Genomic DNA, 25,520 nt, shown 5'->3' on the forward strand with positions numbered 1-25,520 from the left:
GGTACCTAGATTGTCTTGGGTCCAGGGGAGTTAGTGTTAGATTGACCTTTGACCTTCCATACTTTCTTTATTTTTACATCTTTATTTTTTAAAGGACAATTGAATTGTATGTGACCTAACCTTCTACATTTCAAGCATGTAGTATTTCTATAATAATTCTTAGTTTGAACATATGACTTTGATTCTTTTGTAAAATAACCCATGTAAAGATATCTTTTCTTTAGATTTTCCTTACCATTAAAACCGAGTCCTTCCTTTTCTAGGGAATTTCTTTGAGATCCTAGGAGCTTTTCAAGATTGTTTTGTCCTTAAATAAATTTACAAATAATTTCAGATTTATCTTTCAAATCCTTTTCTAACTGCTCAATTTTCAAATCTTTATTACTTATGAAAGATGCATGAGATTTATTTTGACGTTCAAGTAAGCTTGAAAATTCTTTGACTTTGCTTCTTAACTCAGAAATTTTCTTTGTTTTCTTCTCAAGCATTTTAATGGTGTACATGTATTCTTGTTTCAGTTCATTATATGAAAACATATCATTTTCATTTTCAGAATCACTAGAATAATATGAAGATGATGAAAAAGATGATTGTACCTCAAGGTCATCATGTGCCATTAGACACATATTGTCCACCTCGTCATCACTGGATTCAGATTCTGAATTGCTAGTGCTATGTGTATCCCTGCCGACTTTCAGCGCCTTCTTCTTTTTCTTTGAGGCTTTTACGAGCTTGGGGCACTCAGGCTTGATGTGTCCAATTTCTCGATAGTTGTAGCATGCTGGCGGATCCTCCTTCTTTTTCTTCATGCTTTGCTCTCCTCTTTCCGATTTAGAGTTCTAGAATTTTCTATTGAACTTCTTGTTCTTCTTCAAAAACTTCCTGAACTTCTTTGTTTGCAAGGCCATGTCATCATCCGTTTCGGAATCACTTTCTTAACTTGAATAGCTTGATGATGCCTTAAGTGCAGTGACTTTCTTTGCTTTGCTTTGCTCATTTTTCCTCTCGTTTATTGCCAGCTCATAGGTGATGAGCGATCCAATGAGTTCGTCCACCGAAATCTCCTTGAGATTTCTCCCTTCTGCTATTGCCGTAGCTTTCGCTTCCCACACTGGAGGTAATCCCCTGAGTATTTTCTTGATCAACTCATAAGTAGGGTAAGTTTTTCCAAGAGCATTTAAAGAGTTAATGATGTGTGTGAATCTAGTGTACATGGATTGTATGGATTCATCAGTCGTCATTTTAAATGCTTCATATTCACTAATGAGCATGTCTATCCTACTATCCTTGACTTCCTTAGTGCCTTCATATGTAACTTTTAATTTTTCCCAAATTTCTTTAGCTGAGTTACATGCCATTACCCTATTAAATTCATTAACATCTAATGCACAGAAAAGTAAGTTCATGGCAGTGGCATTGATTTGTATTGACTTCCAATCTTCTTCAGTATATTCATCTTCAGTTTTAGGTACATTAATCTTATCAATTACTTTCATGGGAATGTGATTTCCCTTAGTCACTATTTTCCAAACCTTCCAAATGTATGTTCAGTAGATATATGCTCATCCTACATTTCCAATAGGTATAATTTACACCACAGAAAATGGGTGGTCTAGTGGATGAGTGTCCCTCACTGAATGGAGTTACACCAATGTGTGCCATGTGATCATTTTACAAATTAACTATCAAGTCTATGTAAACCTGCTCTAATACCAAATATTGAATAAGGTGTAATTCCGAGAGGGGAGGGGGTGAATTGGGTATTTAAAAATTCTTTGACACTTATTTATCACTTACACCCTTCTTATATATTTAACAATGAATTCTTGTTACTCAATTACTTATGTGCAAGGAAATCCAACCTATACATGCAATGTAAACAATTTAAATGTAGTGCTGAAAATAAAGAGTAAAGGGAAGAGAGAAGACAAACACGATTTTACAAGGTTCAACCGACTTGGCCTATGTCCTCGCCTTGAGCAACCACTCAAGGATTTCACTAAATCCTTGCTTCTTAAATTGGGACTGAACTTCCCTTACAATCCTGTGCTTATAAGAGACACAACTCCCTCCTACTCCGCTGTTTACAAGAGATACAACTCTCTCCTACTCCGCTGCTTACAAGAGATACATCTCTCTCCTCATACACCGGTTCACACATCGAACCGTGTATACAATAGAATCTGAAAAGTAACACTAAAAAATGCTTCTAACAAAAGCATGTGAGTACAAAATCAAATTCCTAACACATTAACATATGATTAAACTTGAAGCTCATGAATATAGGAAAACGATACAATCGTTTTATGTATGATATGCTTCAACACATAAACCCTCTTTAACAAAAACTCCCATATAATGATATATTTAAAATGCTTAGGAGAATACTAGGGTTCTAGTTCACTTTGTAAAGATGCACACATATATCTAATGTGAACTTGATAAAAGCCTTATCTTGAATATTTTTTCAATCTATATCAAAAAACTTTCTATCAAATATTGAATCACAACTCAATCTTTGTAATATGTAAATGTATATGATATGTAATTCAAAGAACAAAATCTTGAGTATAAGATTTTCTAAACAAGATATCCCTTAATAAAATAAATATTTATGAATACCAAGGATATATTCTCAAGTGTTTTAATATATATAAAATATGAATCCTATAACTGAGTGCACATTTGAATCAAACCATTAAATCAATAACACAACCTTAATCAAGTAACGATCTTGTTTAAAATAAATATCCATATGTATAAGCAATTTCAAGATCAACCTTTTAATACCTAATCAAAAATAGATTTTTCAATAATATGCTCTATGAAAACTATATATATATATATATATATATATACTCTTGAATAAAAAATAATCAATTAATAGCTAAACAACTTTCTCAAGTAATGATCTTTTCAAAAACAATTTTTTATATGTATGAATACACAAAAGATCAAACTTTTCAAAAGATAATCAAGAACAAGTAATGAGATGAGAAGTTCTTGAAGATAATAACTTGAATAATCAAACCTCAATACTAAAATGAGAATTCAGATGAGTAAACAAGTTCCCTTTGAGATTCTGAGTTGATTTTCCCAAGCTTGTTGGTTAGAGATTGAAGTGTAGACAATCGTATAGCAATAGGAGCAAGTTTTCAATGTTCTTTCTACAAGATGTGTTCTTCTCTTTCTTAAGTGTCTTAGCTTTTGTTTTAGGGTTTAGATATTCAGTATATATAGTGTCTTACCCTTAGGATTGATCTCAACTATTGGATCAAAGAAATAGCTCATGAGTTTGTTTAATAAAAATCACAATTTTAAGTTTCCCGCAGGTTCAGGTGCCTGAGGGTGAAAGCCCAGGTGATCAAAGTTCCTTAACCCTTTGAAAGTTTAACTTGGGATGTAGGGTCAGGCACCTAAAGATAGGGTCAGGCTCCTGAAGTGGTTCAGGCACCTGAGATTCCAGGGTCAGGCGACCGAGGTGCCTCGGCCAACTTACTGTGTTTTCCCATTAATTCTCCAAACTACTAAACTTAATCTTCAGGCTCCTGAAGAAATTTTTTGAGCTACTGAGGGTGAGTTCAGGCTACTGAAGTCCCCTTTTTCTCAAATTTCCATTTCTAATTTAAAAATCTTCTTTGCTCTTTTTCTTGGGTCTTTTATAAAACATATTTTCCATGATTTTGAAAGTATTTCTAAGTCCATGAAAGTACCCTAATGATGTACATGAAATGCATGAATCCTAAAATCATTCTAAGTTACGTTGAGCCTCAAATTAAATCATATGAAAATGTAAGTACATAAGTTATAAATACCCATTCCCAAGATGTTCTTGAACTTTGCCGCTTGCATCTTGATTCTCGTATTCTTTGAGTTCCATGGATCTTGTCAAGATGTGTCAACTTTACTTTATGGCTTCCATGACTCGTTATCTTTCCGTGCATGCTTAATATGGTTCTTGTTTACAAACTCAATGCACAAATCAAATATCAAGTGATTTGTCATTATCAAAACCAGATTGGACTCATAGAGTCAACTGATTCTTAATGCTTAATTCATGCCTAAATATGAAAATCTAAAATTAAGCATATTTTGTTCAATGCACAAGTTTGAGCTTTAGGGAATTCATCATTATACTATGTATCATCTACCCCTAAAAGTCATTTTGGAACTTGAATGCTTAATCAAAATTCAAAGACATTCAAAAATGAAAAATCAGTCATCACTTACAATTTAGCATATCGAACTCTATTAAGTGATTCCTTCCCAAACCTAGTTATAAGCACCGATTATCATCAATTCTTAATTTGCTAATGCTTATTAAAAGAAGTCCCTTCATAATTAACTTAGAAACATCTAGAAAGGGATTCAAGGCCTTCATCAAATCAAAGCAAATATTTCCTCTGTGCTTAATCAGCGATAAATCTCTAGGCTAATGGAAATATAAAAAGGCCGCTCCTCCATAGGAAAACTTTACCTAACCACGATCATATTCGGTAAAGAATTATCCTTTCATATTCTCGTATCCATGCTTAAAGTTATGAACAAATTGAAAGGATACCTTCCTTTTGTAGTAAATCAGGAGAAAATGCTTTCTCTCACAAAAGAGCATTATCCAAGAAAAATTCGTATACTCCTAAATGCTCTTTGCCTAAGCAGTTAGGAATTTCTCATCACTAGCATGAAAGATATCTTGCTTAGTCTGAATACTCTCTTGAATTCATTATTAATTTTTTTTAAGAGTATTTATCCTCACTCCTCTCACAAGCTCTCAACTTTAAATCAAATAAATTAGAGCTTTTGAATGGTGTTGAATGGCTAAGATGGTTGCACCAGGTTTCAATCTAGATGAAGGTACAAATTTCAAAGAGACCTATGCATGAGAAATTAAAATGGAATGCTATTCAAACTGGAGCCTCTCACACGTTGCAATTCATGTGAAAAGAGGCAAAATAGGCTTACTTCATTGAAGAAATATTCTTTAAGGCTTTTTGGTCATTTAAGCCTAAGCATTGAAATCCAAATTTAAGTTATTGAAAATTTAGAACTCTTGGCTAAAAATTTAATGCATAAAGGATTTGAAAAATAAAGAACATAAGATGGTGATGATTAGGCTGCACTATTGAGGTGGAGCAGCTTTGTAGAATTCATCTGATAAACACTTTATAGTATTGTGCTTATTTTAGAAATATCTTATCTTTTTTGTTTATATTGGATGCTTTGTGAGAACTGCAAATCACCATTCTTAAATTTCTGAATGTTTAAATTCGTTTGATGGATGGTTAATTATGATTACAACTCTAAACACTTTCTATCCATATCATGCTTTATGTTTAAACATATTTGATGGATGGTTTATATTCTCTATTTTGACATGAACTGTTGTTGGCTATATTGAATTATTTTGAATGCCATCTGCATGGCTGATGCAGACTATGTGAATTGCATGCTAGCTATAAAAACAACTAGGCATTTAGTGCATGCTCTCGTGAACTTCATAATGGAAAAATGAACTACTTACAAATGGCACGTTGCCTAATTTTTTAAATAGATTTGTCCTAGAATGCTCTACATCCTATACACATTCTATGTTCTTAGGAAAATCTAGTTCATGGACACCATTTGGTCTAAACTTTTGATTCTGAACTTCATTTAGGACCTAAATGGTAAATCATGCTGCTTTAAATTCAAAATCAAATACCTTGATTATAGTCCATAAACTATGAGCAAATGAATGACATAGGGGAAGTTTTATTTCACACTCACTCATTGAGCCTTTTGAGTGATGTTATTTTTATGATTAAACCCCAACAACATCACTATTGCATGATTTTTTGAGTATAGCCTTGATTGGCTATCGTATGCTGAATGGAATGCAATATGCAGTAACTATGTGCTGAATGTTTATAATATACTGTATGCTGAAATTTTTTAAGGATGAGTGTATGATCAATGTCTTGATAAATGAATTTCATCATTGACTAAAAATGCATTTATGTGTGCATAAGAATATACAGGAGAGCATGAGCTCTAATTTAAGAGAACAAGCTTTAATTTAAACATCCTATGGACTCATGTGCATCATATTTTCATTGTTTTTGTTTTTGAGTCTTGAGGCTCTTCTATTCATGAACATCATATCCTGCTTTTATGGAATCATAAATTGATATGGATTGTGGAATTTATGAATACTTTGCATAACTTAAATTTAGTTTTCTGATGCAGGTGTGTTCTTTAGAAATGATTGTACTAGTTGGATACAAATGGCTTAGTCAATGTCCAGTAAAATTATTTAAAAAAAAAAAAAAACTTAAACTGGTTACTTATACTATTTAACACTTAATGAATTCTCACAGTATCAGTATAAGAGATTAATTGCATCTAAGCTTGCATTTAAATCAAAAGGGGGAGCTTTTGAAATTAAAATTCTATCTTTTTACACTCTCCTAAATTTTGGCTTAGATTTCTTTTGAGCTCACTGTGGCATATGTTGCCTTTAAACATAATGATTTTATTTGCTCACAGTAATCTTAACTAGAAAAATGTATCTTAGGCACAATTGTTCTAGGCTTTGCTATATGATCTAGCATTAAACTTTCTAATATTTAGGATCTATATGGTTGTTTTTTCTCGTTAAAATATGAAATATCCTTTTCTTAAATTTTTACCAGAAAAATTTATGCTTGCTTGACCTTAGTGTTAAAATTATATAGCCACCATTGTCCCTAGTATATGTTGATGATTTTAAAAGGGATTTTTTTTTTCAAAATAAAATCTTTATGGCAAGAAACCAACTTGAAGCACAAACATAATTACTTTCTTCTCTTATTGCAAGTTGTAAGCTTAAAGGGATTCATGGCACGTGCTATTTTTAATTTTCTTAAATTCAATTTTTGTCATGAAGTTAAAAAAATTTAAGAGCTCTGTTGTTAAATGATCCTCTTAAAAAAGGGGAGATGTTTAATCCTTTTGCTAATGACAAAAGGGGGAGAAGTTGTTGAGCAAAACTATTATAATTCTTTTACAATTGGTATCTCTTTTACAATTGGCTTCCTCCTTCCTTTTGTTATTCAAAAGTGAAAATGATTACAAGAACTTACTGTGACCTTGTTTTTACCTGAATTTTTTTTCAAAGTCAACTTCAATACAAAATGCAAATCGAACCAAACTGAACTTAAATTCTCATCTTGAAAAATTCATAAGTCTTCATTTTGAATATGCTTAAATTATATTGACAATCTTTTGAAATTATGCATATTGTTAGGGGGAGCCTTGTCAGGCTAACCACATTTTACTCCTATGTTTGTCATCATAAAAAGGCGGAGATTGTTAACTTTTTGAGTCCTAATCTCGTTTTGATAATGATAAAGCACAACATTTCATTTGTGCGTTTAGTATTTGAACAAGTTAAGTTTCAAAAAGCACAAATGACAAATGCAAAATGGAAGCTTTGAAAGTACCTAAATGAGCACATATCTTGGCGCATTCCATGGAAACCAAAGAGCTAAAGCTTGAAGACTTGTTTGTATTTTTTAGTTGTAATGTTATTAGGTTTCAATTGTGCATCCTTATCATCGGATTTAAATTGAAGCTCATCACTAACCTTAGAATGACCTTAGGCACTCTATATTTCATGGAAAATCATTTCACAAAGAAAAAATTATTTCAAGTGTAAAAATCATTTTTGGAATGAAAAACTCCAAAACAAGTTTTTCAAAAACCCCTTCATGTTTCTTCTGTCACATTGATGAGCACTTTTCTCGATCAATAAGTTCTCATCTTAAAAATTGTTTAACACAAAAGTTGTGAGATTTCTTCTTAGATTTCTTTTGATAACAAGAACGTTCCATTTGGAGTTCTCTAGAAAAAGAAATGAAAAAATTTTGAAAATCCAATTCACCCCCCTCTTTGGATCACACCAATCCTCACATAGTCCAAATAAAATCTAACTAATTTACAAACTTTAAACTTGTTATGCAAAGTGTTGAATGCCAATGTGCAGTGGAAACCACAAATTGAATCAGAACGTGCAATGCAGTAATCAACGATGAACAATATGCAAAACAATCATTCACAAAGAGAATAAAGGAAAGCAATAAAAACACACGACACAAGAATTTTTGTGGTTCGGCAATGTGCCTATGTCCATGGGAGTAAGCGGTTGATTTTCACTATCAATTGTCAAAAGCTTACATTAAGGGTTATAAATATTGTTTTCATACCAACTCTATGCGTATAAAAGGCTTAGAAACTACCTAAAATACTCCTATAGTAAATCTCAGAGAAAAATCCTCTAATTCCCCCAATCTACTGTTCTTCCCAATTCAAAATCCATATTTAAAGCCAAACAATAATGTTGATGGTTTTAGCACAACTGTTGATGGTTTCAGGGAAACTGATTTTCTCCCGAGAGTATACCATCGATTATACCTTCAACTAAACATTCGATGGTTTCTTCTTACAACCTAGCTTCCTTGTTCTTTGCTTCAGCATGCTTTCCTAGTGCATGCATTCCACTTAATACAAGCCACATATCCAACAATATCCACCTTGGCGAATATTCACCACTTAGGAGAAATATGAAAGCATAACCCGCTACTCCACATAAGACAGTATATTGGGACGTCTCCCATTTAGCACCTAAAGATGCTGATCAAGTCTAAGAAATGCTTGAACTTGTCCATTGTGACAAGCTTTGTCAACATATCTGTTGCATTCTTAGACGTGTGAACTTTCTCAAGCAGAAGTTCACCTGAAGCAACAAGTTACCTGATCCTGGGAAATCGCACATCTATGTGCTCTATCCTTGCATGATACACCTGGTTCTTCACCAAATAGATGACACTTTGACTATCACACTACAGCTGAACTCCACCTTACTCGATACCTAGCTCCTTGACCAATTCTGAAAGCCACAACGCTTCCTTGGCAGCGTCATCCATTGCCATTTATTCCAACTTAGTAGTAGATAAAATAACAAGTGACTGCACCATTGACCTCCAACAAATAGGTCCTCCCACAAGGGAAAATACGTACCTTGTGGTAAACCTTCTATCATCCAAGTCCCCTGCATAGTTAGCATCCACATAACCTACCACTGATGGATCACCTTGTCGTCTACTGAACATAATGCCATATTCAGTTGCACCCTCAAGTATCTGAGAATCTACTTGACTGCATCCCAATGCTGTTGGCTTGGATTCAAAAAGAACTTGCTCAACACGCTAATAGTTTGTGCTAGGTCCATCCTTGTACATACCATGACATACATCAAACACCCTACTGCACTAGCATAGGGGACCTTCGACATGTCACGAACCTCATTGTTTGTATTTGGGCATTGGGTGGTAGATAGCCTAAAATGGTTCACTAATAGTGAACTCACCGGTTTAGCATTAGCCATGCTAAACCTCTCCAACACATTCTCCACATAGCTGCCCTAAGATAACAACAATCTCCTTGCAGCTCTATCCCTACGAATCCCCATCCCAAGAATTCTCTTAGCCGCGCCCAAGTATTTCACGTAAACTCTTTACTCAATAGAGTTTTCAACTGATTTACCTCAGTTATAGTCCTTGCAGCAATTAACATGTCATCAACATAAAGCAACAGAAATATGAGTGAACCATCCTTAAGAACTCCTCATATAGACAAAACAATTGTACTTGTAGACACCCGATTTTAACCGGGCTCCTCCTCAGTGGGGCCTCTATTATTTGTTCCCTCGTTTTATGAAAAAGCCTATGAGGTCCTTTGTAAAAACCTTATAATTTTATAAAAAAATGGGATCAATTTTTATATTTTCATTCATTATCTTATTTCAAGGAATTTAAGGGTCCTTTGGACAACAATTTTATTTTAGTATTATTTTAACCTAGATCCCTGTTAATAGCAATTTTTTTCCCTTTTAAATTCAACTAGGTCCTTTTAATTAAGACCTTTTTTTTTTTTTTTTTACCATTCTTTTAATTAAGTCCCTCTTTTACCATCTCTTTCCAACCGAGTCCCATGTGGCAATTACTATAACCAAGTCCTTGTATTTGAGAAATTCATTTTTTATTCAGTGTTTGTGCAAACATACTAAAATATAGGGAAATACAAATATAAGGAAATATAAATACAGGGGAATACATCCTAGGAAACCCTAAAATAACAAAAAAACATAGGGAGGAGGCTGAATAAGCATTTTGCGCACAAGAACATCTCAAGCATCTCTGAAAGATACCTTCATCCAAAAATAGAAAAAGATCAAGCAGCAAAGGAAACTAAATTTGAGTAGATCTTGCAAATGATTAGATAATATTGAGATGTATCCCTCATATTTTCGGTCGAAGACTTAAAGAAAAGGAGAATCGGCCAAAGTCCATAAAAAGAGGGATTGGTTGTTGTAGGAAGGAAAGCACGGGCTAGGGTTTGCTTTAAAGGAAAACACTGGAAAAGGAAATGATTAAAGGTTTCCTATTTTTGCTAAGGCCCCAACCCTATAAATTGGGGGGCCTCACAAAAGAAGAGACATGAATTCAAAGAGAAATATATAGAGAAAAGCTCTGAAAGAAAAGAGATGCATTATTAAAAGTTGAAGGGTAAGATCATCCTGCTCACAGAAAGAGGTGGCACATCCCAACGCCCCCTACAACTCGAAGGCGCAGCTTTGTACCCTTGCAACCCAAAGGCAAGTACCAGTGTCCCTAAAACCTGAAGTCCCCTACCATTTAGAAGGCTACCTAGAAAGACAATAATGCAAAGATAAGAAAACCCGAAGGAGTAAAAGACCTCAGGTATACAATTGGCTTATCCTTCCCTAAATTATTATGCATTATAGGTACCTAGTCAAAGAAGGATGCCCCCTCCCATGCATGAACATAGGTCTCCCCTGTGAGACCTGAAAACCCTATGATCTATCTTAGAAAGGCCACTATCCCCTGCAACCAAAACACTGAAACCTAATTCTGTCTAACCCCAGCCCTGTGGCTCGAACATGGAACAAACCCCAATGCCATAGGCCAAACACTAAAAGAAACGAACCCCCCAAGCCCAAACACTAAAACCAACCCTGCAATCCAAATTGAAAACCAACCCCCCAAGCCCAAACACTGAGAATCGTAGCCCAACCATAAACAAACTAGTGAATAGAGAAGCCCAAGTTTGTTTTTAAAAATTAAGGCCCATATTTTAAAATAAAAAACTCAGCCTAAGTTTTAAAAACCCAGAAGCCCCAAAGCCTTTAAAATAAGGCCCACGACCCAAATCTTCAAAACCCAATAGCCCAAAATAAAACCCAGCCCAAGTCTTCAAAAACTAGAAGCCCAAGTCTTTAAAACAAAATCCCAACCCAAGTTTTCAAAACAAACAAAGCCCAAGTTCTTAATAAAACCCAGCCCACTTTTTAAAATAGCCCCCAACCCACATTTTCAAAATAAACCAAGGCCCAAAATTTTAAAACAGCCAAGGCCCACAAAATTCCCAACTAACCAAGGCCCATGTTTCAAAATAACCAAAGCACACCATAGTCCCCTTGACTCACCTAGGTCAGCCCCACACACAACTCACTGGGTTCTGAGCGAGTTAACTCGCCCTAAACCTTACCCAACTCAACACACCAACTGGAACCCCAACTTAGAAAATAAATCCATATTCAAACACAAAACACAATCCCAAAACTAAGGATGCAGATTCACATTTAAACTTAGAATAAAAACATAAAATAAAACAAAAAAAGGGAAGGAAAACTCATCTCAATTTCACATATGGGGGACCCCAAAGCTCCCCTCACTTTGTATATGCCCTACCTGTAAAAAGAAAAAAATCAAAAGGAGAGGTTAGAGAAGACAAACATAGGAGATCAGAAGAGAGAGAGAGAGAGAGAGAGAGAGAGAGAGAGAGCCATGGAGGGTCTGAGAAGCACCCCACCAAGATAGTGAGTGCAGGATAAATACCAGAGGAGGGGGGGGGGGAAGAAAGAGAGAGAAGAGAAAGAGGGGAGAGAGATTAAGCGAGGAAGAAGGAACAGAGAGAAGAGGGAGGGAGAGAGAGAAGAAGAGAGAGAGAGAGAGAGAGAGAGAGAGAGAGAGAGAGAGAGAGAGAGAGAATGAAAATGGAAAAATGATGAAAAAACGAAGAAAAAAAAATTTGACTTTTATATTTAGGGGATGGGAGGTCACATGTCACCACCATGTGGTGACGCATGGCACGTTCTGGGCCAGGCATTCTAGGGGCGACGTGGTTTAATCTAGGTCGTTTGATATATGTTTTCTCTAGATGGTCCTGATCACGGCACGTCAGTGATCCTTATTCATTAGTCAAGGCCCCTTGGGGGCTATCACATGGTAGGGTGACTCATGCTGACGTCAACCTCAGACAAAAATAAAAAAAATAAAAAAATTTAAATAAGGAGGGATTACTCGGAGGGTAACATGTGTCCCGGGAGACGTCATACTGACATCACCCCACTATATATATATATATATATATATATATATATATATATATATATATAGATGCCACGTGTCCTCAAATCGAGTTGAAAACGTGGTTCTTCTTCAACCATCCCTAAATCAGTTGACCTGGTTCAAACTGGTCAAACCGGTTCATTCATTTATTTTTTTTATGTTATTTATATAATTTTTAATTGAGGAAATTCATAAAAATAGGAAAATTTATGACAAAATAAAAAAAATTGGAGGAAAATAAAAAAAAATATCTTGAACGTAAATAAAAAATAAAAAAAAATATTTTTGGGTTATTTTTAGACAGAAAAAAGGAAATTTTCTTTAAAACCCTAGGAAATTTTGGAAAAATGTTTTAAAATTTTAGAAAATTTTCTATAAAATCTAGGAATATTTTATAAATATTTTATGATTTTCTTGATTTTTGAGGGGGTTGTGTCCTTATGATTTTAAAAAGGGCAATGGGGTATTTTGAGACCTCACTTGTATCAGCTCTGAAAGGGGGGGGGGGGGGGGGGTTTCTAACATGATCCCCTCTTTTGGAGGTCTTATTAGACATTCATAGTGACGCACATATTTTTTTTAATCTCTTGTTAATTTTGTATATTTATCTGTTTGCTTATTTTAAAAGGAGTTAATTAAAAGGTTATTAAATTCAATTTGGGAATAATTCTTAACTAATTAGGTACCATTCATAGAACATGTGTGTAGGGGTGCGAATACCTTCCCCTCGCATGACCAAATCGCAGATCCCAATCTTGGTATATGTAGACCGATACTACTAGTTACTTGGCCTAGGTTTATTCTAGAGACCAAATAAATGAGTAGTAATTAGGTGTTCTAACCGCACTAAAGAAAATAGGTTAGTGGTGACTCCAAAATTCAAAATTTTCAAAAAGCATATTTTATTCCCTTGCCATCCTGGTCCTTGATCTTGGGACGTCATGACAGTACTCACACCTTATGTAATCTATACGAATCATGTAGGCATCAAACTGTTTGTACCACTGCCTCGGAGACTACTTCAACTAGTAAAGTAACTTCTTTAGTTTACAAACTAAGTGCTCTTGTCCAAGTTGGTGAAATCTTTCTGGCTATGACATGTAAATCAGCTCCTCCTAATCACCATGGATAAATGCTGTCTTTATGTTTAGATGCTCCAGGTGTATGTTGTAATGTTACCAATCCCAACACTACCCTAATGGAAGTGTATCTGACCACAAAGGAGAAGATTTCATCATAATCAACTCCTTTCCTCTACGAGTATCCCTTTTCTAATGTTAGATTTGGTGCAACCCCAAGAGGGGGGTGAATTGGGTATTTAAAATTTCTTGCCTAGGTTAACAGATTTAATCAATAATACAAACCAACCTAGAGCCAGTCTACACAATCAACATATAAACATACACGTGCAATAAAGATAAAAGTGCGGAAATGTAAAGAACATGCACGATATGTTATCGGAATTCAGCCAACTATGCTTACGTCCCCGCCTTGGCCACACCAGCATAAGGATTACCACCATAATGCTCACTTAAATGGGTGGAGCGGCACCTATACAAACCAGGTCAATTCAAGGGGATGACCTCAACCAACAAGCCTTAACAGGATGGTGCACCTAACTTTCCTAACTGGGTCTAAGTTAATCCGGGACTATTCCACAGGGTTAGTCTCCCTCTTCAGGTCCGTGCCTGAAATACAACCAATGTGTATAAAATGTTTGTACACAGAAATTCGCTTCTAGACAAGCATATGTGTACACTAATATAGATCAATCAATAATGCAAGCACAAATGATATGTAAACATGCTCAGTGCTCTAATGTGTGCTAAACACTCAGTCACGTATAGATTTTCAGTTCAGATCTAGAGTGTATACCCAAGTAATATTTGAAACACACTATATGAATAATACAATATCAGATCAGGGTTTCAAAATATGCTAAGCAATTTCAAACAAACAAACTCAATAATCTATTCTAATATTCAAAGCACACAAGAGTTGTTTGAGGTACTAGCTTGAAAAGGATTTTTGCTCACAAAAACTAGGTTTAGGTAACTTGCAAAAATAATGCAAGAACCTCAACCCTCAAAGTCTTTCCATTCTAGATTTATCAAATGAAATTGGTGGAAGAACTTTAATGTTAAACTCTCTCATAAAATCGATCAAGCAACAATGTAAATGAGAGCTCTAGCAAATGTGATTAAGCACACTAGCCTTACAAGATACTCACAATGCTTTTGAGAAATCCAGAATGAAGAGTTTGTAAGTGTTTGGAAGTGGTATTTGGCTAATATAAGATTTTGAAAGTTGAAAGAATTTTTCCCTAATCAAGTTTGCTAATCCTTGCTAATTATGACAAATGAATGAGTATAGGCAAGGAGGAATTTTTGACCGTTGGGGGCAAAGTGGGTATAATTAGATTATTTTAAAAGACTATTAAGAATATTAATCCTTTTTACCCCATTTAAAATTCGGTAAAAATTATTTTAACCCGCAAGGTTCCGGTGCTCGGCCAAAGGTTCGGGTGCCCGAACAGACACAGTCAAAAATTCAACTTTTAGAGGTTTAGGTGCCTCAAGGATGAGTCAGTCAGCTGAAACAAAGTCAGTAGCAAATGTTCGATAATTTGGGTGCCCAACTCATAGTTCGGTTAACCGAACTAAGCAATTCGATTGCCCAAGCCTCCTTTTGAACGTAAAATGTCAGTTGCCCGAGTAGTTGAAAAGTGCCTTGATAGGCTTTCGGGTGCCCGAGGAAGGTACGTTCAAAAATGGTTTGGGTGCCCGAAGACCAAGTCAACATGTTGACTGGTTCGGTCGCCCGGGCCGCTTTACACGGCAAAGGTTCGGTTGTCCAAACCCTCTCAACTTTTCTTATTAAGTGTATTTTAGCCTTATTTTGATTCCCCTGATTAAGATAAGTGATGTAGGGGACTTGTATCCTTAATGTAGGTACCTAAGGTCCAACTGTGGTCATTTTGAGCATACCTACCTACCATGCACAATGCAAATGATTACAAGCCATACACGCACACAGTTCATAATAAATTACAACTCAGAATGAAGAACTAAACAAGTGAATATAAATTACAATACATAGATCTTCATTCTTTGGCACGAACACTGCACGCCATCATGATATGGCTTTTAGTCCTGAAGCACAAACAAGGTGATCCCACATGCCATTCTCAGTACAACCATTAGTACTAAGAGTATTTGTCATAATCAAAACTAGGTGTGACCCATAAGGTCAACAACTACTAACCGAGCCTTGAACTTCCCTCCTTATTTTTTATTTTTTATTTTTTTTTTCTGAAACTACTTCTTTTTTCTTGTACACCCACTTACATCCTATCATCCTCTTCCCTGTTGGAAGCTCCAGCAAATCCCACATTTGGTTCTTATGTAGTGATTCCATCTCCTCCACCATAACGCCCATATAGCTACTATTCTCCTGGCTGAGCACTACCTCCTAAAAGGTAGTAGGTTCTATGCTACTAGTGATAAGTGCATAAGACACCAGATCATCAAATTCGTAACTAGGGGGTGGTCTAATGATGCATCTAGGTTTTTCTACAGCAGTATTGTGATGTTACTGATCGCTTGAGCTAGAGCTCCCTGCATTTTGAACAATATCTTCTCTACCCTGAGTCTTTAACTCCACCTGCACCATATGCTAATCTCTCAAGCTAGAATTCCCTACATTTCTGCCTTAAGTCTCCAACTCCACCTGCACCACATGCTCGTTACTGCTGCATTTTTCTGGTATTTTTTTCTCTTCTTCTTCTTAAGTACACTGCAAATAGCTTTCTCATCAAAAATCACGCCTCTACTGATCACCACCTTGTTTGCCTCTAGATCCCATAACTTGAACCCTTTCACACATTTTTGATATCCCAGAAAGATGCACCATCTAGACTTCACCTCAAGTTTTGATCTCTCCTCACCAGGAATGTGCACATAAGCTGGATACCTAAATATTCTCAAACCAGAGTCGACTACCTTGTTACCTGTCTATACCTCCTCAATAACTTTACCATATTGTGATGCCCTTGGTGATCAGTTAACCAAGAAGTAAGTCACACTCACCGCCTTGGCCTAAAAATTATCAACGAGCCCGACATTCAACTTGAGACACCGAGCCTTTTTAGCTAGGGTTTGGTTCATCCTTTCCACCACATCATTTTGTTGTGGTGTCTTGCATACTGTAAAATGTCTCCTTATGCCATGCTTCTTGCATAACTCTTTGAAGCTCGAATGTGTGTACTTAGTGCCATTGTCTGACCTGAGACACTTAATCTTTGTCCCAGTCTAGTTTTCTGCCTCAGCTTTCCATAATTTAAAGTTGGCAAACGTCTCTAACTTGTACTAGATGAAGTATAACTAGACCTTTTGTGAGTAATCATCAATGAAATTTATGAAGTACATATGCCCTCCTCGTGATGTTACTCTCACCGGTCCCTAAACATCTGAATGAATGTAATCAAGGATTCCCTCCATCTTGTGCATAGCTTCTGTGAATTGGACCCTATTCTTCTTCCCAAGCATACAATACTTGCAGAAATCTAGCTTTCATGATTTGACCCCCTTCAAAAAATTTCTTTTATGTAGCTCTGTTACTCCACACTCACTCAAATGCCCTAACTGCATATGCCACAAAACGATATTGTTTGACTCAGACTCTGCAGCTACAGCTGCACCTACAACTGTAGTACCAAGCAGTGTATAGATATTTCTCAGTACTTTTAGCCCCTTCATCATAGTTAGAACACCCTTGTCCACCTTCATTACCCCACTTTCAGATTTGTATTTAAACCCATTACAGTCTAAAGTGTCCAATAAAATCAAATTCTTTCTCAACTCCGATATGTACCTAACATCACATAACGTCCTCACCACACCATCATACATATTTATTCTGATGTTCCCCATTCTGAAAACTTTGCAAGCAACATCTTTTTCCTTCAAAATAAAACTAGAATTCACCAATCTATAAGTGGTGAACTAGTCTTTGTTGGGCGTCATGTGTTTAGAGCACGTCAAGTCACAAATCCAAGAATATAAGAGACCATCTAAACTAGATGAAACCGAGAGCATATCACTATCACCACTCTTAGAGTCTCTTTTTTTCCACTACATTCGTTGTTTTTGATGAACCTTCTTTGTTTTTAGCATTTTCCTTCTTCCTTTCTGGATAATCCAGTTTTATGTGCCTTTTTTCCCGCACTTAGAACAATGTACGTCCTTCCTCTTCCTAGAATTGGATCGGACCTTATTGTTACTTGGTCCACCTTGGAACTTGATTCTCCCACAATTTTGATTACCTCTCACCATAAGCCCTTCACCTTGAGAATTCTCCTCGTTGAACTTATTCCTCTAATGTTAACTCAACAGGGCACTCGTGATATCTTCCAACTTAAGAGTTTCTTTCTCCCATTTCAGAGTCATAACCAGATTCTCATATGGAAGAGACGTATGTATGGAATTTTGCAGCATCAATGCCTTGTCTTCATCCTTGAACTTCACATCAACTCACTTAAGATCACTAATGATTTGATTGAATACGTTGATGTGTTGATTCAGATCTGAACCCTCTGCCATCTTAAGCTCATATAGTTTTTTCTTAAGATACAACTTGTTCTTCAATGATTTAGATATATACTGGTTTCCTAGTTTCAGCCAAACTGCTGCCAGTGATTCCTTATCCATGACATGATACATCACGTCATTAGCCAATCAAAGCCTGATGGTAGCCACAACCTTCACTTCCAACTCCTTCCAACTCATTTCGTCCATGACTTCTAGCTATTTTTCGTATAATGCCTACACCATACCTTGTTGCACCAACAAGTCCTTAACCCTCCTCTGCCAAAGTTCAAAATTTCTCGTTCCATCAAACTTAATAATATTGAACTTCACCAAAGAAATCCCAGCCATTACAATCGATAGCTCTGATACCAATTTGTTGTGCAAAGTGTTGAATATCAATGCACAATGGAAACCATAAATTGAATCAAAATGTGCAATGCAGCGACCAATGATGAACAATATGTAAAACAATCAATCACAAAAAGAATAAAGGAAAGCAATAAAAAAACACGATATAAGAATTTACGTGGTTCGACAATGTGCCTACATCCATGTGAGCAAGCAGTTGATTTTCATTATTAACCATCAAAAGCTTACATCAAGGGTTACAACTATTATTTTTATACTAACCCTATGCGTACAAAAGGCTTAGAAACTATCTAAAATACTCATGTAAAAAATACCATAGGAAAGTCCTTCAAATCCCCTAATCTACAGAACTTTTTGATTCAAAATTTATATTTAGTACCGAACAATACCGTTGATGGTTTCTGTACAACCCTAGATTGTTTAATACTAAGGCTAAATATGTAAACTGAAATGGGACATTGCAGCAGTGCAGCCACCATCGTCGGACATTGCTTTGTGGAAAGCTTGAAGCCTCAAATCCTCTTCAAGCCCTTTGAAGGTGATTCGCAGAAGTTCCAACTGCCGAACCCGGTTCAGGACCCGATCTCTCCAGACTGCTACAACACAGCCCACCACAGACCCCTCGCTGTCACTCACTCTCACCCGTCGTCATGGTCTTAGCATGCATCCTTTGCTACAGCTCCGTCAGAACCCCCCATCCTCTCCGACGTTTCCAGCTCCGGCTGCTGACATCCACTCTCGGCCAGCCACTACCTTGCTGCCAGTGTGCCCTTCATTGCCGCCACAACCCCAGCCATAGGCTCCACGCTCGGCAACTCTCTGCCGCTTCCCAGTGCCGCCGCAACGTTTCTCCCGTCGTCGTCACCTCTTTTCCCTATGAAGCGAACACCAAGACTCAAGGTTTTTTATTTTTCTAAGGAGACACATGATTACGCGCTTAAATTGCGTAATTAGGTGCTTTAATTCATGCATTGGGAATCCTATTTTGTATTTAAATGCCTAATTACTCTCAATATTTTAAAATTATGTTCTATTTATAATATTTGAGTTTTATTAAGTAATTTATGAAATTTTGGTATTTTTTCTTGTAAGGCAACTATCGGAAGCCAAAAACCAACAACAGTACTTTGCAATCTGTGCGTAAATCTCTCATCCAACCTCTGATTCAGATGATTCAAGATGCCATAAAAATATAAGAAAACAATCTACAATTTTCGTGTTTTGTGTTTTGCAAAATACTGACAGCATCAAGGTCGAAATCAGACGTGAAGTTAGCATACGCCGTTTTATGGATTTTTTCGACAATTCTTCGTAATCTTGGTGTAACTTTCTCATACAAGCTCCGATCGAGATGATTAAAAATTCTGGGAAAAGCTGAAAAAGATCTCTACATCTTTTGTGTTTTAAGTTTTGAGAGTTACGAGCTGTAAGAGGGTCGAAAGTGGGCTTGAAAGAGGAGGTCAGTTCATGTACCTTTGAAAAAAAAAAGAAAATCAAAAAATCAAAAAATGAGATGTGACCCAGCCATGCAGCCGGGTCATCTCATAAGGGCAGTGTGCGCTAGGTACATACAAAGGAAAGGCAAAAGAATGGAAAGAAAAAAAGAAAGGAAAGAAAAGCAAAGAAAGAAAGGACAAAAAGGAAAGGAATTGGAAAAGTCAAAGGAGGGTTTCCTTGTGGGGGGAGTGCCGTGTGCAAGAGGAGATTTGGAGAGGGCAGCATGCGCTGGACTGGAGGGAGGCCGCACCATAGGAAAAAAAAAAGAGGATTTTTCTTGGGGAGGACACGAAGAAGAAAGACACAAAAAGTTTCTGGGAAAAATTATTTTTTGGAGAGCTTTCTTGTGGTTTTCTTTTGGAGGTGCTGCGAAGATACACACACAGCCAGCAAAGGAGAGTTGGAAGCACGCAAAAATACTATCTTTTCAGAATCAGAAGGCGGCGAACAACGGTGGTGTTCGGGGTGTTCGTGACGCACGACGGCGGTGCGGCGAGTGTTGATCTTTCCCGTACGCTCCAAATTGAAGAAAATATGGTGAAATCTGTTATGTTGGATTTTATTTTTGGAATGAACTAAATTTTTGAATTTTAGGAAAACGATGTAGCCAGTTTCGAACTATGCTTGCTCTTTTATGCTAATCTGAAATAGTTTTCATTAATGTTTGTTTGAGTTATTCTATGCCTAATGCTTTTAATTAACTGGCCATTAATTAAATGATTTTAGTCTTGTGATTTGCTACCGAAAGAGGGGATTATAGGATAGATCTTGGATAATTCAGCATAGGTAAATATAGAGATCGAAAGACTTGTATGAACCTACGTAGCATAAAAAATCGAGGGTCTTACTGCGTTCTTACATTATTAATTTGCATACTCTTATGTTAAATAATAAACAAGAATAGGTTCTGATTGACTATCGAAAGAGGCTTTTGGAAAAATTGGCGATTTGCTAACAAATAGAGAAAACGAAGTTAAATTAGCTAAATGAGTAAAGCATAGTGAGAAACTAGGTGAAATCGGTTTCTTAGAAGTTTTCACCATCATCAATTTGACACGCGGTATTCAGTTTTAAATTCTCCTGAATAGTTTATTTAAAGTAGCTTTGTTTAAATTTTGCAGTCTAAAATTGTTAATTTTTCTAAATAAAATCAAGGTTAGTAAAATTTCGGTACTTGGTAAAATTAAGACATCAATCCCTGAGGACAATACTCTACACATCATTATATTATAAAACTACGATACTGTGCACTTGCAGTTTGCACCGGTCAAGTTTTTGGCGCCGTTGCCGGGGATTGAGTTTTTCTTATTTTTGCCAATATCGATACAAAGTAATCTTGGTTTTAATTTAGAATTTTATTTTTATATTCTTATTTATTTATTTTCTTTATTTTATTTTATTATTATTATTATTTTTTTTTTGTACTTCTGGTGTGTTTTTTTATGTTGGATGCGCAGTGCTAGAATACGTGCCATTATTCCTTTTGATCTAGAGATTGAAAGGACGCTTAGAGCACTAAGGAAAAAGAGGGTATTAGCCATGGAGAATGGACAAGATAATGCGCAGCCACGCGCCTTGAAGGATTATGTGCGACCAGTTGTGAATGACAATTATTCGGGTATCAGATGCCAACCCATTAATGCCAACAATTTTGAGCTTAAACCTACATTAATCAGTATGGTGCAGCAGGCCCAATTTAGTGGATCGCCACTTGATGATCCCAATATCCATCTGGCGATATTTTTGGAGATTTGTGATACTGTGAAGATCAATGGTGTTACTAAAGACACCATTAGACTGAGATTATTCCCTTTCTCTTTGAGGGACAAAGCAAGAGGTTGGCTACAGTCGCTACAACCTGGGAGTATTACTAGTTGGTAGGACATGGTAGAAAAATTTCTAGCTAAATTCTTTCCACCTGCAAAAGCAACTCAACTCAGGAGTAAGATTGGTCAATTCAAGCAGCATGATTTTGAATCACTCTATGAAGCATGGGAAAGGTATAAAGATTTGATTCGACGCTGCCCACAACATGGATTGCCAGATTGGTTGCAAATTCAGATGTTCTATAATGGGTTAAATGGGCAAACGCGGACTTTAGTTGATGCTGCATTTGGGGGAACTTTGATGTCAAAGACACCTGAGGGTGCTATTGCTCTTTTGGAAGAAATGGCCTCAAATAACTATCAATGGCCAACTAAAAGAACTATGGCTAAGAAAGTTGCTGGAATTCATGAATTGGAGCCGTTTGCTGCACTTTCAGCTCAAGTTGCTTCTTTGTCTCATCAGATTTCATCTTTGACAACCCAGAGGATACCACAAGGTGCAAAATATATGGCAGCTACAAGTAGGACAGATTCGAGTATTGGAGCGAGTCAAGAGCAGGTTCAATACATCAATAATCGGAACTACAATTATCGTGGTGATCCTTTGCCACAATATTACCATTCAGGGCTTCGAAATCATGATAATTTGTCTTATGGAAATACAAGGAATGTGCTGCAACCTCCTGCAGGATTTGAAAGTCATCAAGGTGAGAAGAAGATGTCACTTGAGGATGCCATGATATCTTTTGTTGAGGAGACAAAAGCAAGGTTTAAAAAGAAAGATGCACGGCTAGACAACATTGAGACTCATTGCAACAATATGGGAGCCACTATGAAGAACCTTGAAATACAAATTGGGCAACTGGCCACGACTATAAATACCCAACAGAGAGGAACTTTTCCTAGCAACACAGAAGTGAATCCTAAGGAACAATGCAATGTCATCACACTTAGGAGTGGAAGAGAAATTGATAAATCACCAGCAAAGGAAACCATGTCCACACCTACACCTAAAAAGGATGGTCGAAGCAAGAATAAAGGGGAAGAAGAGGAGATTGTGGATGATACACCAAGAGAGACGGACACGCTTCCATCAATTTCATTTCCTGACAATCCTCCTATTCTCTCTACTCCACTTCCTTATCCTCAACGTTTTCAAAAACAAAAATTAGATAAGCAATTTTCTAAGTTTTTGGACATTTTTAAGAAAATTCACATAAATATTCCTCTTACAGATGCCTTGGAACAAATGCCAAACTATGTCAAACTCCTGAAGGACATCATTTCAAAGAAAAGAAGGTTGGAGGAGTTCGAAATAGTGAAGCTTACTGAGGAGTGTAGTGCTATTCTTCAAAAGAAATTGCCTCAAAAATTAAAAGATCCAGGGAGTTTTACTTTGCCTTGCACTATTGGAAATTTATTTTTTGATAAAGTTTTATGTGATCTTGGTGCTAGTATTAATCTTATGCCACTTTCTGTTTGCAGGAAATTAGGACTTGGAGAGATGAAACAAACAACCATTTCGTTGCAACTAGCAGACCGATCCATCAAGTATCCACGTGGAATCATAGAAGATGTATTGGTAAAAGTGGATAAATATATTTTTCCTGCTGATTTTGTGGTGTTAGGTATGGAGGAAGACCAAGAAGTCCCGTTAATTCTTGGCCGACCATTCTTGGCCACTGGAAGGGCTTTAATTGATGTTCAAAAGGGTGAGTTAACATTGAGAGTGGATAAGGAAGAGGTTATGTTCAACATCTACCAAGACATGCGATTCCCAGAAGATCCAAGCACTTGCTTTCGGGTAGATGTCATTCAGCAAGGTGTAGAAAAAGTCTTTCGAAAAGATGTACAAGTCGATCACCTAGAACAATCCTTGCAGCAGATTACAACGCAGCAACGTGTGGGGAGGCTAGAACCTATGGTAGCAAGGACGGATTCTGTAATCTCTAAAGGAAAGATGCAACAACCTATATCTTTAGAGTTGAAACAATTCCCTGAGCATCTTCACTATGCATTCTCGGGTGATGCGTATGAAAATGCAAAAATCTACAAAGAGCAAACGAAGAAGTGGCATGAAAAACAGATTCTTAGGTGTGAGTTTGCTCCAGGATAACAGGTTCTACTCTTCAACTCATGATTAAAACTCTTCCCAGGGAATATATTCAGAGTTAATGGTCAGAGATTGAAGCACTATTATGGAGAACAAATGGAGAGGAACTGTGCATTTATTCCTCTTGGTGATCCTGGTTGATGAAGATTGAAACGTCTGGCTGGAGACGTTAAAACAAGCGCTTATGGGAGGCAACCCAAAGAGTTCTTCTTTTGTTTATTTCCTTTATCTTTATCATTTATTTATTGATCTATGCACTTTTGAATAATTTAGATTTTCGATGCAGGTTTATTTGGCATGAGTACAGAGCTGAAAATTAAACTCCTCGACGGACTCACCAATAAGTCAAGGAAGTTTCTTTCTTTTCTTTAATCCTTCTCATTTTTGAATAACATTGAAAAAAAATGTGTGAATATGGATGATTAGGCCATGCGTGACACTACTTATGCCCTTCATATACTTGCCTATAACCTAGGAGTACACACTAGGTCATTTATGTGTAGTTTCTTTTTATATGGCTAAATTAGGAATCGTACCTCATTGAAAGTTGATTGGTAGTGCAATTGTGTTAATCTGGCTATATAAACTTTTGTATCTACATGGTATCTCTTGAGGCTAAAAAAATACACGTTCACGTGACTTGTAGCATTTAGGGTTCCTTGTGAACATTGAGAGAGCGCCCGTGGAGACTTTGACACCTTGTGAGGTACTGTTGAGCCATTTTTCGCTCTTTTGAGTTTTAACGTCAACTCAGAGTTAATGAAACTCAACTTTCCCTATATTTTTTTTTTTCTGGATACTCTTTGCATACTAGTCTTGTTTTTTGAATTGCTAGCCTAGAGGTGACATCTAGTGGGGAGATAAAAACTTAGGTCTTGTAGCCTACTCAAGATGTGAAGGCCGAACCACCCCTAGAAATAGACTTATTTCATGGACTCTTGTTCGAGCTTAATGCACATGGGTGGTATGAAAACAATAAAATAAGTGTTACGATTGTCCTAATTGACCATGAAAAGAAAGAAATTGAAAAATGAGTAGAAGAAAGAAAAAAAGAAAGAAATACCCTAGAAGAGGTGAAAGATTAATACCTGCTCCACACAACTACAACAAAAGTCAAGGACAAGACACATGTTATCCACATATGAAGACTCTTCACCCGCCTAATGCCTCAGATGTATTCACACCTAGTTTGTGAATAAGTTGATCTAGGGTGGTATCGGTTGGACATGGCGAGTAGGTGCGAAGATGCTAGGGTGAAGGACCGACACCTCCTAAATAGGCTTGATCCTTTTCAGACTAGTCCACTCCATACATTTAGCGTTTGTTCCTTGCAGTATGTGGGATGTTTGATCATGACACTCCTCCTCACATACGATGAGTGAACCCATCCTTTTTTAGTGTTTTTGAGGGTATACCAGTTAGGTTGAGTCAAAGTGACAGTTCTTTAGGTGTCCACGGATATCCTGGGTGTAACGAGTCACACACATTACACGTGCTTCAAGATTTCACCTATTTATACTTGAATTTATACGGCTACATTAACTCTGAATTATGCTCGCTGGTTAATTTTACGTGAGTTTACTGTTCTTAATGGCTATATAATGATGAGATTTGCATGAATGACTTACTTCGGAGTTGCGTGAATTGGGTATGAATGAGTTTGTGTGTAATTTGGTGA

At 36.6% G+C, this 25,520-nt stretch overlaps 1 non-coding gene across 1 annotated transcript; it reads right to left on the bottom strand.

Annotated features, from left to right (window-relative positions):
- Window positions 1–21,835: 21,835 nt before the first annotated feature.
- Window positions 21,836–21,942, bottom strand: LOC131147298 (small nucleolar RNA R71). Its single transcript, XR_009134688.1, has one exon. It is a non-coding gene; the product is annotated as a small nucleolar RNA R71 (small nucleolar RNA).
- Between the last annotated feature and the right edge of the window lie 3,578 nt (window positions 21,943–25,520).

This window comes from Malania oleifera, chromosome 1, assembly GCF_029873635.1.
Source record: "Malania oleifera isolate guangnan ecotype guangnan chromosome 1, ASM2987363v1, whole genome shotgun sequence".
NCBI lineage: Eukaryota > Viridiplantae > Streptophyta > Magnoliopsida > Santalales > Ximeniaceae > Malania > Malania oleifera.